Source organism: Bos mutus, chromosome 4 (assembly GCF_027580195.1).
Source record: "Bos mutus isolate GX-2022 chromosome 4, NWIPB_WYAK_1.1, whole genome shotgun sequence".
NCBI lineage: Eukaryota > Metazoa > Chordata > Mammalia > Artiodactyla > Bovidae > Bos > Bos mutus.
Window position 1 is genome coordinate 55,574,965 of NC_091620.1, and position 12,739 is coordinate 55,587,703.

Genomic DNA, 12,739 nt, shown 5'->3' on the forward strand with positions numbered 1-12,739 from the left:
ACACTCCAGTTTGTCTGCCATTTGTACAATGAATTTTCACTTTCTACTTTATGCATTTGCAGTTTTAATTTAATTTTTTTATAATTAGAAAATATAGTAAAATGAGGATATACTCTTTTTTAAAAATAAAGATGTCAACAGCAGGAACATATACACATTCTTATTTTAGAAACTATAATGATGTCTCTGTCATAGCACCTTCTAGAATGTGTAGGTTGGTGACTAGTGAAATAGACTTGGAAACAACTAAAAATTAAAGAATAAGACACACAAATCAAAGACAGTTCTGAGAAGAATGAGAGAATGCTATACTTTTCATGGTCTTTTTTGTGATTGGTTATGATTGTCGTCTTCTTTACATTGGCATCAATTTGTTTTGATTAGTTTTAGTCTTCAGTTAGATAATGGAATCATTTTCTTACATTTCTTTTGATTAAACTGTTCTCTTTGGTTAAACTAAAAAAGCTGTTGCCAACATTTCTTTGGGAAATTGTACACATCTGTTTGATTCCAGTTGATGATGCTGTATGATGAATCTGCAATTGAGACTATTTTAAAAAGGCATATTCTTTGTGCAAATGGGGATATTTATATCCTAATGCATTGTATTTATTCCTTTTCAGATGAAATAACTCTTAGAACATTGTTTTTGCTTATAATTACTTTATCATTACCTAAATTTCACCAAATGTCCATGTCTATAATTGATTTATTCATGTTTTCTTAATATATGACTATGAATGCCTTGACAAAGCCACAGTGTGGGCAGGCAGACTACATAATGGAATTGGACTATTTAAATAAAGAACCAAATGAACTGCAAACTGAAACCTGAAGAGTAGCCATTACAATTCTCTGATGGTTTTTTTGGCTTCAGTGATGCCCAGAATTCTACCTAGAGAAAGCCCTTGGGAGATGAAAGGCGAAAGATATGAAGAAAGTACAATTTTCTGGGGTTGAGGCAGATGTTGGTGCTCCGTACTGCTCTGTAAGAGTGTTCATCCCCAAAGAAGGAATGAAGTAATTTGTATCCAATATGTGTTTGACATTTTTCTTTTTTATGAAAGGCATGCAGTCTTTCATCTCAAAATCTGGATGGATAGAAAAACTCAACAAATGGAGAGAACTTAGTATTTTTTCTCTATCAACCAGTCAAATGCTACATGTATCATATATAGTTGTCACTAGATCTTGGATAGTATTTTATGTGCATTTTAAAACCTGCTTGATAATCAGCTGATCTTGAAGTGTACTCTGTGGTAATTTTAGTTTAATTTGGCATAGATCAGCCAGAGCAGACAAGCGCATGCAACTCATTGTCTCAGGTATGCAGCCGCATTCTCTGTGGAGCTGAATAGGTTTTTTACTTCAGAAAGTAAAGATTCAATGTAATTAGAGTTTATTGTATGAATTCTGAAAAATAAACTGCAAAGCTTTAAAGATAAAAATATTTAGGAAGAATACAGTAGTGAAACTGAAAATGATTTCCACAGACCTAAATTGAAAATAACACTGGTAATGGATATGTACATTACCTTGAAGATAGTAATAGCTTTACATGTATGCATGAGTCCAAATTCATCAAATTGTAAATATCAAACATGTGTATTTTTTATATATCAATGATACTTCTATAAAGTTGTTAAAAATAACAAATGGGTCACATTTTATGAGAAATATTTTTATAATCAGAATTATAAAATATTTCCACGTGGAAGTCAGTTATTTAGACTGATTCAGTACAGTGATATTTCAGAAGAAATATGCTGTTGTCTATAATTATATATTCCTGCCATGCCACTTTCTTAAGATCCAGATGCATACTGTTATTTATTACTTCCCACAGCAAACACTACCACCTTACTCTCTCTCTTCCTTCCTGTTCCTTTTGTCTCGATGCTTTTCTTGATCTTTGTTATGTATCTACTTTTATCTTTTTCTTTACTATATCTATTTGTACGTTGCCTTGTTCCACTTGTTTCTTAAAGTGTTTAAAATATGTTTTAAAATTACTGAAGATTGAAGAATAAGACTAACATACAATTGATATGATACTAGCAGCTTAGAAATAAAAGGAAAGCATTTTAGTTCCAATTTTCAGAATGCTCTAAAGATCAAATCGAATCAGTTGTTTAGGAGATGCATAGCCTGATACTGAGTCCAGGATGAAATTTCTCTTCTGAATATCACAAAAATAGCTTCTTCAATAATGTCTCTATAGCTTATTTTTGTAGTTATAATTGTTATGTAATTATACTTTGAATAACAAATTTCATAGAGCTTTAAAAATAATGATAAAACTCAGCTTACTAAATGTAATTCTATATTGAGTCCAAAGCAGTGCAGTCTAAGCTGCAGCTTAGTCCAAGGTTAAATTTAGAGTATCTATTAGTAGCACTACACGTTTTTAGTAACTAGCATTTTCAGTAAGAATTGGACAATTAAACTCAGTAATTCCGAAGTAAAACATAGCTGAAAGGAGTTGTGGGGTTTTGTTTTGAAATAAGCAATATTAGAGCATGTTAGTATTCTTGCCTGGATAACTCCATGGAAAGAAGAACCTGGTGGGCTACCGTCCATGGAGTCACAAAGAGTCAGACATGACTGAGTAACTAACACTTTGACTTTTCACTTTCAGAACATGTTTAAATATCAATTGAAATGAGTTAGTGGGAGAGGCTGATGATCAGGAAGTAGAAGGGCATCACAAAGCAATGAAGTCCTTTAGAAGGAGAGAGGGGATGGGATACAGAACTTGGAGGGTGAGGAGAGTTGAAAGTTTACTGTGACAGGATGTAGGTCTAGGGAGACTTTATAGATTTGTTGATGAAAAGATAGGGGAGCTTTGCTGATCTCTAAATTTGAAAAAAAAAAAGTGTGACATTGGTGTCTTGGAGAATAAGAAAGCAAACTTGTAAAATATAAGCAATGATGAGTTCCCATTAGAGTCTGAGATCCTGAATTTTAAAGTGAATCCAGTCATCCTTAGACAATTTTGCCCAGCAGTGATTTGTTTCTTGTTATCCAAGCAACTAAAGTCAGGGTTTGGATTTTGAAACAGAATTGCAGATAAAATATTTTTATGAGAATGGTTATAACAATGAACTACCAAATCTAAGCTGAGAGAAATAAAGAGCAGAGAAAAGTGATACATGGTGAAAAATTAACAAGTTCAATAGACCACATATCTTGATTAGGTTCAAGAAGTAGTGGGAATTATAGAGCAAGTAAACCAGAAGCACAAACGCTGGTGGTTAGAGAATGAGTGAGGTGTTGATGTCAGAGTTCAGAGAGACTGCAGATTCTGATGACAGGCTCATCAAACAAGGTGTGATGTTTGGGGAGTGGGTTGTAAAGATGGAGAGACAACCAATGGAGACAAAGATTTCTAGGAAATGAAATGTCTCAGTTGTGGATATTGGAGGAGCCTGTTTGATGTTAGCACAATGAATGAGAAAAAGAAATACATATAAACATATTATTGTGAAATTTTAGAGCACTAAGGATCAGGGGCATATCTCCAAAGATTAGAAAGGAAAAAATAAAAACTCAAGGTAAATTAATCAAGAAGCCATTTAACTTTTCATCAAAATTATTAGATACTATTTTAGTTCAATTCAGTCACTTAGTCTTGTTTGACTCTTTGCGACCCCGTGGGCTGCAGCACACCAGGCTTCCCTGTCCATCACCAACTCCAAGAGCTTGCTCAAACTCATGTCCATCGAGTTGGTGATGCCATCCAACCATCTCATCCTCTCTCGTCTCCTTCTCCTCCCACCTTCAGTTTTTCTCAGCATCAGGGTCTTTTCCAATAAGTCAGTTCTTTGCATCAGGTGGACAAAGTATTGGAGCTTCAGCTTCAGCATCAGTCCTTCTGATGAATATTCAAGACTGATTTCCTTTAAGATTGACTGGTTTGATCTCCTTGCAGTCCAAGGGACTCTCAAGAGTCTTCTCCAACACAGCAGTTCAAAAACATCAATTTTTCGGTGCTCAGCTTTCTTTATGGTCCAATTCTCACATCCATACATGACTACTGGAACAACCATAGCTTTGACTAGATGGACCTTTGTTAGAAAAGTAATGTGTCTGCTTTTTAATATGCTGTCTGTCTAGGTTGGTCATAGCTTTTCTTCCAAGGAACAAGTGTCTTTTAATTTCATGGCTGCTGTCACAATCTGCAGTGATTTTAGAGCCCAAGAAAATAAAGTCTCTCACTTTTTCCATTGTATCCCCATCTATTTGCCATAAAGTGCTGGGATAGGATGCCATGACCTTAGTTTTTTTGAATGTTGAGTTTCAAGCCAACTTTTTTACTCTCCTCTTTCACTTTCATCAAGAGGCTCTTTAGTTTCCCTTCACTTTCTGCTGCAAGGGTGGTGTCATCTGCGTATCTGAGGTTATTGATATTTATCCCGGCAATCTTGATTCCAGCCTTTGGCTCATCTAGCCTGTCTTTTCGCATGATATACTTTGCATGTAAGTTAAATAAGCGTCTGACAGGGTGACAATATACAGCCTTCATGTACTCCTTTCCCAATTTGAAACCTAGAGGATGATGGAAAAATTTTCCTTAAGATCTGAGAGAAATGATTTTCAACTTAGACTTCTATACCCTGTTAAACTGGTAATTAGCAATGAAAGCTGAGTAAATATATCTTCTTAGTGTCATGAGTAGCACTAAGCAATTGCAAATAGCAAATTTATGTTGCCTCAGGTAGGCCTTTGGAATATGGAAAGGATAACTAATAATGCTAAATATTTCAATATCCTGAAAGAGTGTAACATGCTAGAAAGAGTTATTGAATTGAATCAGGTCAAGTTTAAAAGTCCTTTGCTTTTCCATTTTGATTATTTTGCTTTCAGATATAATGAAAGGATTGTAGTCATGTATGTGAATAAGGGTTGAGCCTTGAAAAAGGCTTTCTTTTTGCATCTGTCAAAAGAAAGCATATATAATGTTGAACTGTGTTAAACAAAATATCTTCAGAAGAAAGAAAGTGAGAGTTTTGCTCTACTCTATCTGGCTGGACTGTGCACCTTTGCTCATTTTTCACTCAGCAGATGTCTTTATATCTAATACATCTCATGACTCTTGTGGCGCTCCTGGACTAATTGGAGAAACAAACAGGTAGTGAATCGATTATAGAACACCTGATGTGCTTATAGAAGCACACTTTAGCTGCTGCTGGATTCCAAAAGAATGAGGTTCCATAAGTGATTTTATTTGTGAAGGATCTTTTGGAATGAATAGGAGATTTTTAGGTGGAGGGCATTCCAGAAAGAAGAGAAATTATCTTCAGATGTTTGATAAAGTGTGGGATTTTTATTGTTGGCATTGTTCGGTTGCTTAGTCGTGTCCGACTCTTTGTGACCCCATGGGTTGCAGCACCCCAGGCTTCCCTATCCTTCACCATCTCCCGGGGCTTGCTCAAACTCATGTCTGTTGAGTCGGTGATGCCAGCTAACCATCCCGTCCTCTGTCATCCCCTTCTCCTCCTGCCATCAATCTTTCCCAGCATCAGAGTCTTTTCCAATGAGTTGGCTCTTTGCGTCAGGTGGCCAAAGTGTTGGAGCTTTAGCTTCAGCATCAGTGCTTCTAATGAATATTCAGGATTGATTTCCTTTAGGGTTGACTGGTTTGATCTCCTTGCAGTCCAAGGGACTCTCAAGAGTCTTTTCCAATACTACAGTTCAAAAGCATCTGAAACTTCATGGAGTAGGTACTCTGTGATAGTCCTTTAATGAAGCCTCCAAATTTAAGGACAAGTGTTATGATAAAGCCTCCCCGGATGGCACTAGTGCTAAAGAGCCTTCCTGCCAATGCAGGAGATGCCTGAGACAAGGTTCGATCCCTGGGTCGGGAAGATTCCCTGGAGGTGGGCATGGCAACCCACTACAGTATTCTTGCCTGGAGAATCCCATGGACAGAGAAGCCTGGAGGGCTAAAGGTCATAAGGTCACAGAGAGTCAGACATGACTGAAGCAACTTAGCACACACGCAGGTCATGAGAAAATCTAAACTCACCTGATATGCACCTCCTGCTGCTGTCATTGCTTTAATGTGTACAGTGATTCATCAGTATAATATTGTATTACTATTTATCTTAGAATTTCTTAGCAGTATTATTGAGGGACAATGGGAATATTATATAAATACACTTAGAAAAAAGCCTTTTGAAAATTAAATTTAGAGAAACCATCCACAGTTTGTATTAATATTGAAGAGGTTGTATATTTAGAATATTACACTAATATCTACTGATATTATTTATATTATTTCTTCCAACATTTGATTTAAAAAGCATTCATCTGCTTTTCCATTTCACATTTTAAAATTTCCAGGATAGCATAAACTATATTGATGCTTTGTTTATGATGTGAATGCAAACATTATTTATATTGATGAACTTCAGATGTTCTGACATGAATTGAGACTGACGTTATGCATTTTTGTGCCCTGCTTAGTTAAATATATTATTTTCTCCATTTGTAGTAGGGTGAAATGGCAATTGACTGGATTCCAATCCTTTAAATTTATTTCATTTGGAAGCTGAAATAGTTATTTCCATTGAGCTGCTGTTGCAAGATGCAAAGGAAAAGAGATAAAAAAATTAATTGAATGTTCATTTTGGAAGCTATTTTAATTACCAATATTGTAAGGACGTATTTTAGAATACAACTCTTTTCTTTCATGCTATATTGTACATAGAAATTTTCATTTCTCCTTTCCATGAAATGTATACTCTGGAAAAATCTCCTGGGCAATGTTAAATATCTTGGAGTACTAGTACCAAGAAAATGCTTAATAGTCAAAATAATGCCTTATAAATCTTTGACTCTTTGATTCTTGTTGATTTTTGGTAATCTGAAAAACTTCAACTTGCAGATACCATGTTTATATTTTTAAATCCCCCAGCCTCATGGTAATTTTTAACATTTTGACACATTTTTTCCCCCTGTATATGCTGATGAATAAGAAAATAATTAAAGCCCGAATTTGAAAGTTACAGAAAATATCAGACCTATTTAAATGTTCATTATTATGAGTTTTACATTTTTCTTGTTTAATGATATTCATGTATTCACAGCAGAGTACTATCTTAGTCCATTTGGGTACTATCTTAGTCCATAGACTGGGTGGCTTTTACATAACAGAATTTTATTTCTAATAGTTTTGGAGGCTAGGAAGTCCAAGATCAGGGCACTCGTAGGTTTGGTTTCTGGTGAGGACCTGCTTCCTGGTTCACAGATGTCTGGCTTTGCAGTGTGTCGTGTGGCAGAAGGGCTAAGAGTGATGCTGAGGTCTCTTTTTTTTTTTTTTTTTGAGGGATATACATTTTATTGGAAACCTTAAATATTCTTCAGACAGAACACAATGTCTTCAATCAAGGCCCTCACGTGGCCTACAGAGAAAACTGCGATTTCCGGATTGAGGTCTCTTTTTTATAACAGTGCTAATCCCATTCATGAGGACTCCTTCCCCATGACATAATCTCCTCCCCAAGGCCCCATCTCCAGATATCATCACAGTGGATATCAGGACTAAACATATGCATTTTGGGTGACACAAGTGTTCTGCTGCTGCTGCTGCTAAGTCGCTTCAGTCGTGTCCGACTCTGTGCGACCCCATAGATGGCAGCCCACCAGGCTTCCCCGTCCCTGGGATTCTCCTGGCAAGAACACTGGAGTGGGTTGCCATTGCTAGCAAATGAAATAGAGAATTTTATTTATATTTAAGTTTTCCAGTGAGCTTTAGATTTTTTAACTTGTTTTATTCTATACTTTTTGTATCAAAATTTTAATTTTTTCAACCAGTATATTTTGAATATCTAATTTTTCTTGATCTAAATTTTAAAATATAGGTACTTTTCTGGTGATTCAATGGTTAAGACTCTGCACTTCCAGTGCAAGGGGTGTGGGTTTTATCCCTGGTGGGAAACTAAGATCTTACGTGTATTGCGGCCAAAAAAATAATAATACAAAGATAAATTACACTTGTGTAAATCTTTTCCATATAACGTTATAGTTGATCTTCATACTGGCCTTGTGAGCTATGCTTTATTTTCCCCTTTGTGTGGATGAAGAAATTGATGGTTGGATGATTTATTTGTACTAAAGTCATAGATTTAAAAATTTACTACATTTTAAATTTTGCTTAGGGATAAGAGCTGAGCAACTGGAGATTGCCTTCATAATGTGATACCCTTAGTTGCTTATATATGGCACCACTATGTTGGATCATGGTTATAATGTCCTTAACTATGAGTCTATTTTTATCCCTTTTCAATTCCTTTTCTACTTGGCAGCTTTTATAATAAAAACAAAGAAACAAACAATTACAAATTTTATCATGCCTCTCTCCAGCTTAAAATCTTTTGTGTTGATAATAATATCAAAACTTTTACTAACCCTTATAGGTCTCCCTGTATGTTCTGGCCTGGCCTGAACTTCATCTTTGGGCACTTTTCCTTACTATGACCTTCTCTCAGTTCTTGGTACATCTCTGACTTTTTCTCCCATAAAGTCTTTGAACTTGCCATTCCCTCTACCTGGGCTGTTCTTTCCATCTTAAGCTCCAAGCTTTATGCACAAAATGATTAGGAGTATGAAGTCTAGAATTAGATTAATTAAATCCCTGCTCTGGTTTAGCTTTCATTTGAATGACTTTGAAAAAATTGCTGTGCCTGTTTTTTCCATCTACAGAAATGGAAGTAAAATAGTGCAATTATACTATATAAGAATCAAATGAGATAATTCCTAAAAAGCATGAAGCAATTTCCTGGTACACTGTAAGTGCTAGGTAAATTTTAGCGGCTAGTATTATTTAGCTGCTGTGTTTTATGAAATAATAAAAAGACTGTTTTACCATTAGTCTTTATCATAGCACCCTTTTTATCTGCATCATAGTCCTTTCATAACTTGTAATTATTTGTTATTTATTTGCTTATTTTCTACCCTTCTCACTAGGATGAAGGCCAGGACCAGTATGTGTTGTTCCCCATTGTTTCCCCAGCACTCACTGCTTAATACCTTTTGAATTGAATGAGTAGGTGCAGAGTTACTTAGAATCTTTTTAAGACTATCAAGATAAAGATTGTCTTGCTTTATGGCTACTTTGTAAAGGGAATTGTGTTTCATTTCTTTCATTTGTCCCTTGCCTTTTGAATCTACTGTCCAAGACTTTTCTCTGTTACTTTAGAAAGTGGAAGTCTTTGCCCAGTATGGGGGATTGAGCTGTGTCTCCTAGAGAGTTCATCAGCCTCTGTTCAGATAATTCAAATCTTGATGAAAGATAAAGAGAAATGTTTAGACTTGCCTGCATTTCATTTTGTCAGATTAGGGGTTTGTTGTCTTCCAAGAGTGAGGAAGGAGCTCCAGCTGTGGGCAGCAGAAATAAGATACTTTGTCTCTCCTGGGGAAGCTTTTGGGCCCACTGCCTTTCTTGGCTTGCTCACAACATCCCCTGCTCTCCTTAATGAAACACCCATGCCCACTGTAAGCTGTGAATGGGAACTGAATCCAGCAGTTCCTAGGAGGCATCAGGATAGGTGTCAATTGGATCTGTCTTTCCCCATCATCATTTCAGCCCCAGGACAGCTGAACTTGGAGGTACTTGTTGGCATTTAGCTAAGAGTCCTCTCCACATTTCCTCCAGCTGTAAATGCTAATAAAATGTTTTACTTTTAAATATAATTTAACTAATAAAACTAACCTTTGATAGAAATGTTTAGTGCATTTCTTTTAAGATTTTTAAGTTGTGACACATTTGTATCAAAAAATTACAGTCGAATGGACACACCTCTCCTGGTGTTGGCACAGGCCACTCTGGAGGACAACTCACTCACCATCCAGTCTGTGGCTTTGCAGATGCTGCTCACAGGGAGGGTAGCCACAGTCAAGTGTGGCAGTGCCAGCGTATGCGCTCACTCCTGCTATCATATTCATCTCTGTTGCTCCAATAGTCATGACTACATTTCACCGTCTCTTCTCTCGGGCCTGCATCCCTGCAGCATGGAACTTCATCACCTACATCTGCTACGTCCAGCAAAGAGTGTGCAGCAGAATATAAAGTTTGTGTTTGTGGAGATCACAAAGCTGTAAAAGGAGATGTAACTGGCTCAGCTCAGTGTTGTCTTCTAGAAGGCCAAGGGAATTCCCCAGGCCTGGATGGGGGCTCTGGGCTGGAGCAGACACTTGACCCAAGATGGGAAGACATAGAGAAAGACAAGGTCCTGAGCCGGCCCTGAGCCAGAAGCTATCTTTCTACCTAAGAGGGACAAATGGCTGAGACCTGGAGGCAGCACTGAGCTGCCCAATATGTGTCTTAGGATGCAGGGAGGGACAGATTGGTCTGTAACTTCAGAGGCCTATCTTCTTCCTCACTGAGTTCTACAACTCCCAAGGAGACTTTTAAGAAAGCACCAATCACCAAGGAGCTCAGAGCCTTAAACACTTCCCAGGGCAGCCAAGTCTATTAATACCTATAATTATTAAACAGTTCTTATTGTGCCTTCTTCCCTTTGCTGCTGCTCCCTTGTTATTGCCTAATTCTTCTGCTATGTAATAGGCCTTCATATACTTGAAAATAGTTGTATATCCCTTGGGGAAAGCTCTGATATTTCTGTGGCAAAATCAACCTTAATGGGGTATCCCTGAGTCCCCTGAGTCAGTGATGGTGGAAACCTTGTTCATTCTTCCCCCATCACTCTGTCTTTCAAGATCTATAGTGAACTTCTTGAAGGCAGAGGATCTTGCTTTATTCATGATTTTATCTCCAGCATCTTGAACTGACTTCTACAAATGAATAGAAGAATGAATAAATATCAGTCTGGGTTTTCTGTGTTGGATGCCAAGCTTGACTTAGGTAAGACCCCAGATTTAGAGGATTCTAATACTAGCATACTTTGTCATTAGCATTCTCCCTTCTACGTGTCTACTCACACCCCTCCATAATTGTACTCTAGTTTTCTTCTAAAACATTAAACCTTCAGTGAAAATTACCAAGAAAGGTAAAGGTTGTCATATCTGACCTTGGCCCTACTGTCTTTGATGGGGAGAAATGAGAAGACATCTGATCAGCACCATGGGCAGAAGCCAACATCCAGAATAAGACTAGAGTGAAGGGAGTGTGGGGAAGGTTCATGACATGAAGGTTCATGTCATATCATGTCAAATGATATGACAGCAGAGAATAGACTGTTTGCATGTTCTGTGGCAGGAATACTCAGTTTATTTTATTCCTTATGTAATTAAAAAGAGTCGACTTGGGGAATGAGAGCAGATATGTTCTTGGATTCTGGTTGAGGATGACAAAGTTAAAAACCAATTTAAAGTTGTAATATATTTATAGTACCATGGGAAGTATAAATAACTATTTTACATGCGTGTATCATAGTACCTTAGGTTCTTTAAGCAAAAAGACTGAGTTAATTTTTATACTCCCAAGATTTATTTCTTTATGAAACATAATAGATGTTCAATAGAATAGGTGACTTTGATCTCAAAAAGTGTATGGTCTCTTTGAAGAGACCAAATATGATTATATGGAAAGTTAAATAAGAATACATGGTTGTACACAGTTAAGTAAACAGTAAACTGTAGACATTCTCTGTATAAATTCAGAGACAGGCAATATTGTGAAGTGGTTAAGACTGATAGATAATCTTTGGATTAATAGATTAATAGATTTATTCTTCTGTAAAATGGGGATAACAGTATTTTCCCTATTGGGTGATTGAGATTTAAGCAAGAGAGTGAATGTGAAGTGCTTTAGATAGTGCCTGGTACATATAAGGCTGCTACATGTTAGTCAGTCAGTCATGTCCAACTCATTGCAACTGTAGCCCACCAGGCTCCTCTGTCCATGGAATTCTCTAGGTAAGAATACTAGAATGGGTAGCCATTCCTTTTTCCAGGCAATCTTCCTGTCTCAAAGGTTGAACCCTGGTCTCCTGCATTGCAGGCAGATTCTTTACCATCTGAGTCACCAGGGCAGCCCAAGGCTACTATCGATGGTAGAGAAATAAAGTTTTCTTGGGGTAGTTGAGATTGAAGCCAAATCCTAAAGGATAGGTCGAGTTTAGACAATTGGAAAGAATGATATTTATCATAAATTCTAGCTCTGACATTTAATTTACTTTGTGACCTTTGGCAAGTCTCTGAGATTCTCTGTGCCTGGTTTTCTTTTTTTGTAGAAGAATGAGTTGTTACAATTTTAGTGCTCGATGCATAGTTGGTGCTCAACATATAATAGTTGCTCTTATCATAGATGTAGTTATTGTCACTGCTGTCATCATCACTGTCATCTTTGTTGTCATCATCAGCATCATCAGGGTAGGAGGCAAGAATTTGGCTATGAGCTGTGGTTTCAGGGAATGGAGGGAACCAAGATTTCTATTTGGGGAAGGGTCTTATTGCAAAATCTTTCTTCAAATGAAAGAACTACTAGAAAAATAGAAAGCTTTGATTATGATAACAGGGATTTAAACTGGCTGCTGTGGCCAGGATGTGGGGCTTGCTGTAGAATAAATTTTATTTCATATCAATTTTCTGAAACATATAATGATACCAGGTATACTTTTGCAATGGCTGTTTTCTTACCTTTTTTGTTTTCTTTCTTTGTTTTCTTACTTTTTGAGTAAAGTTTTTTTTTTTGGAAGGATCCAAATTTTGTGTTTTTACTATACTGAAACCTATCATAAGATAAATAGTTAAAAGGACCATACTCTGCAGCTTG

General features: G+C 36.8%; 1 protein-coding gene across 2 annotated transcripts in view; it reads left to right on the forward strand.

Moving 5' to 3' along the window:
• Positions 1 to 12,739, forward strand: part of BBS9 (Bardet-Biedl syndrome 9) — a 480,327-nt gene that overhangs the window by 230,830 nt on the left and 236,758 nt on the right. The gene's annotated exons all lie outside the window — the stretch shown is intronic.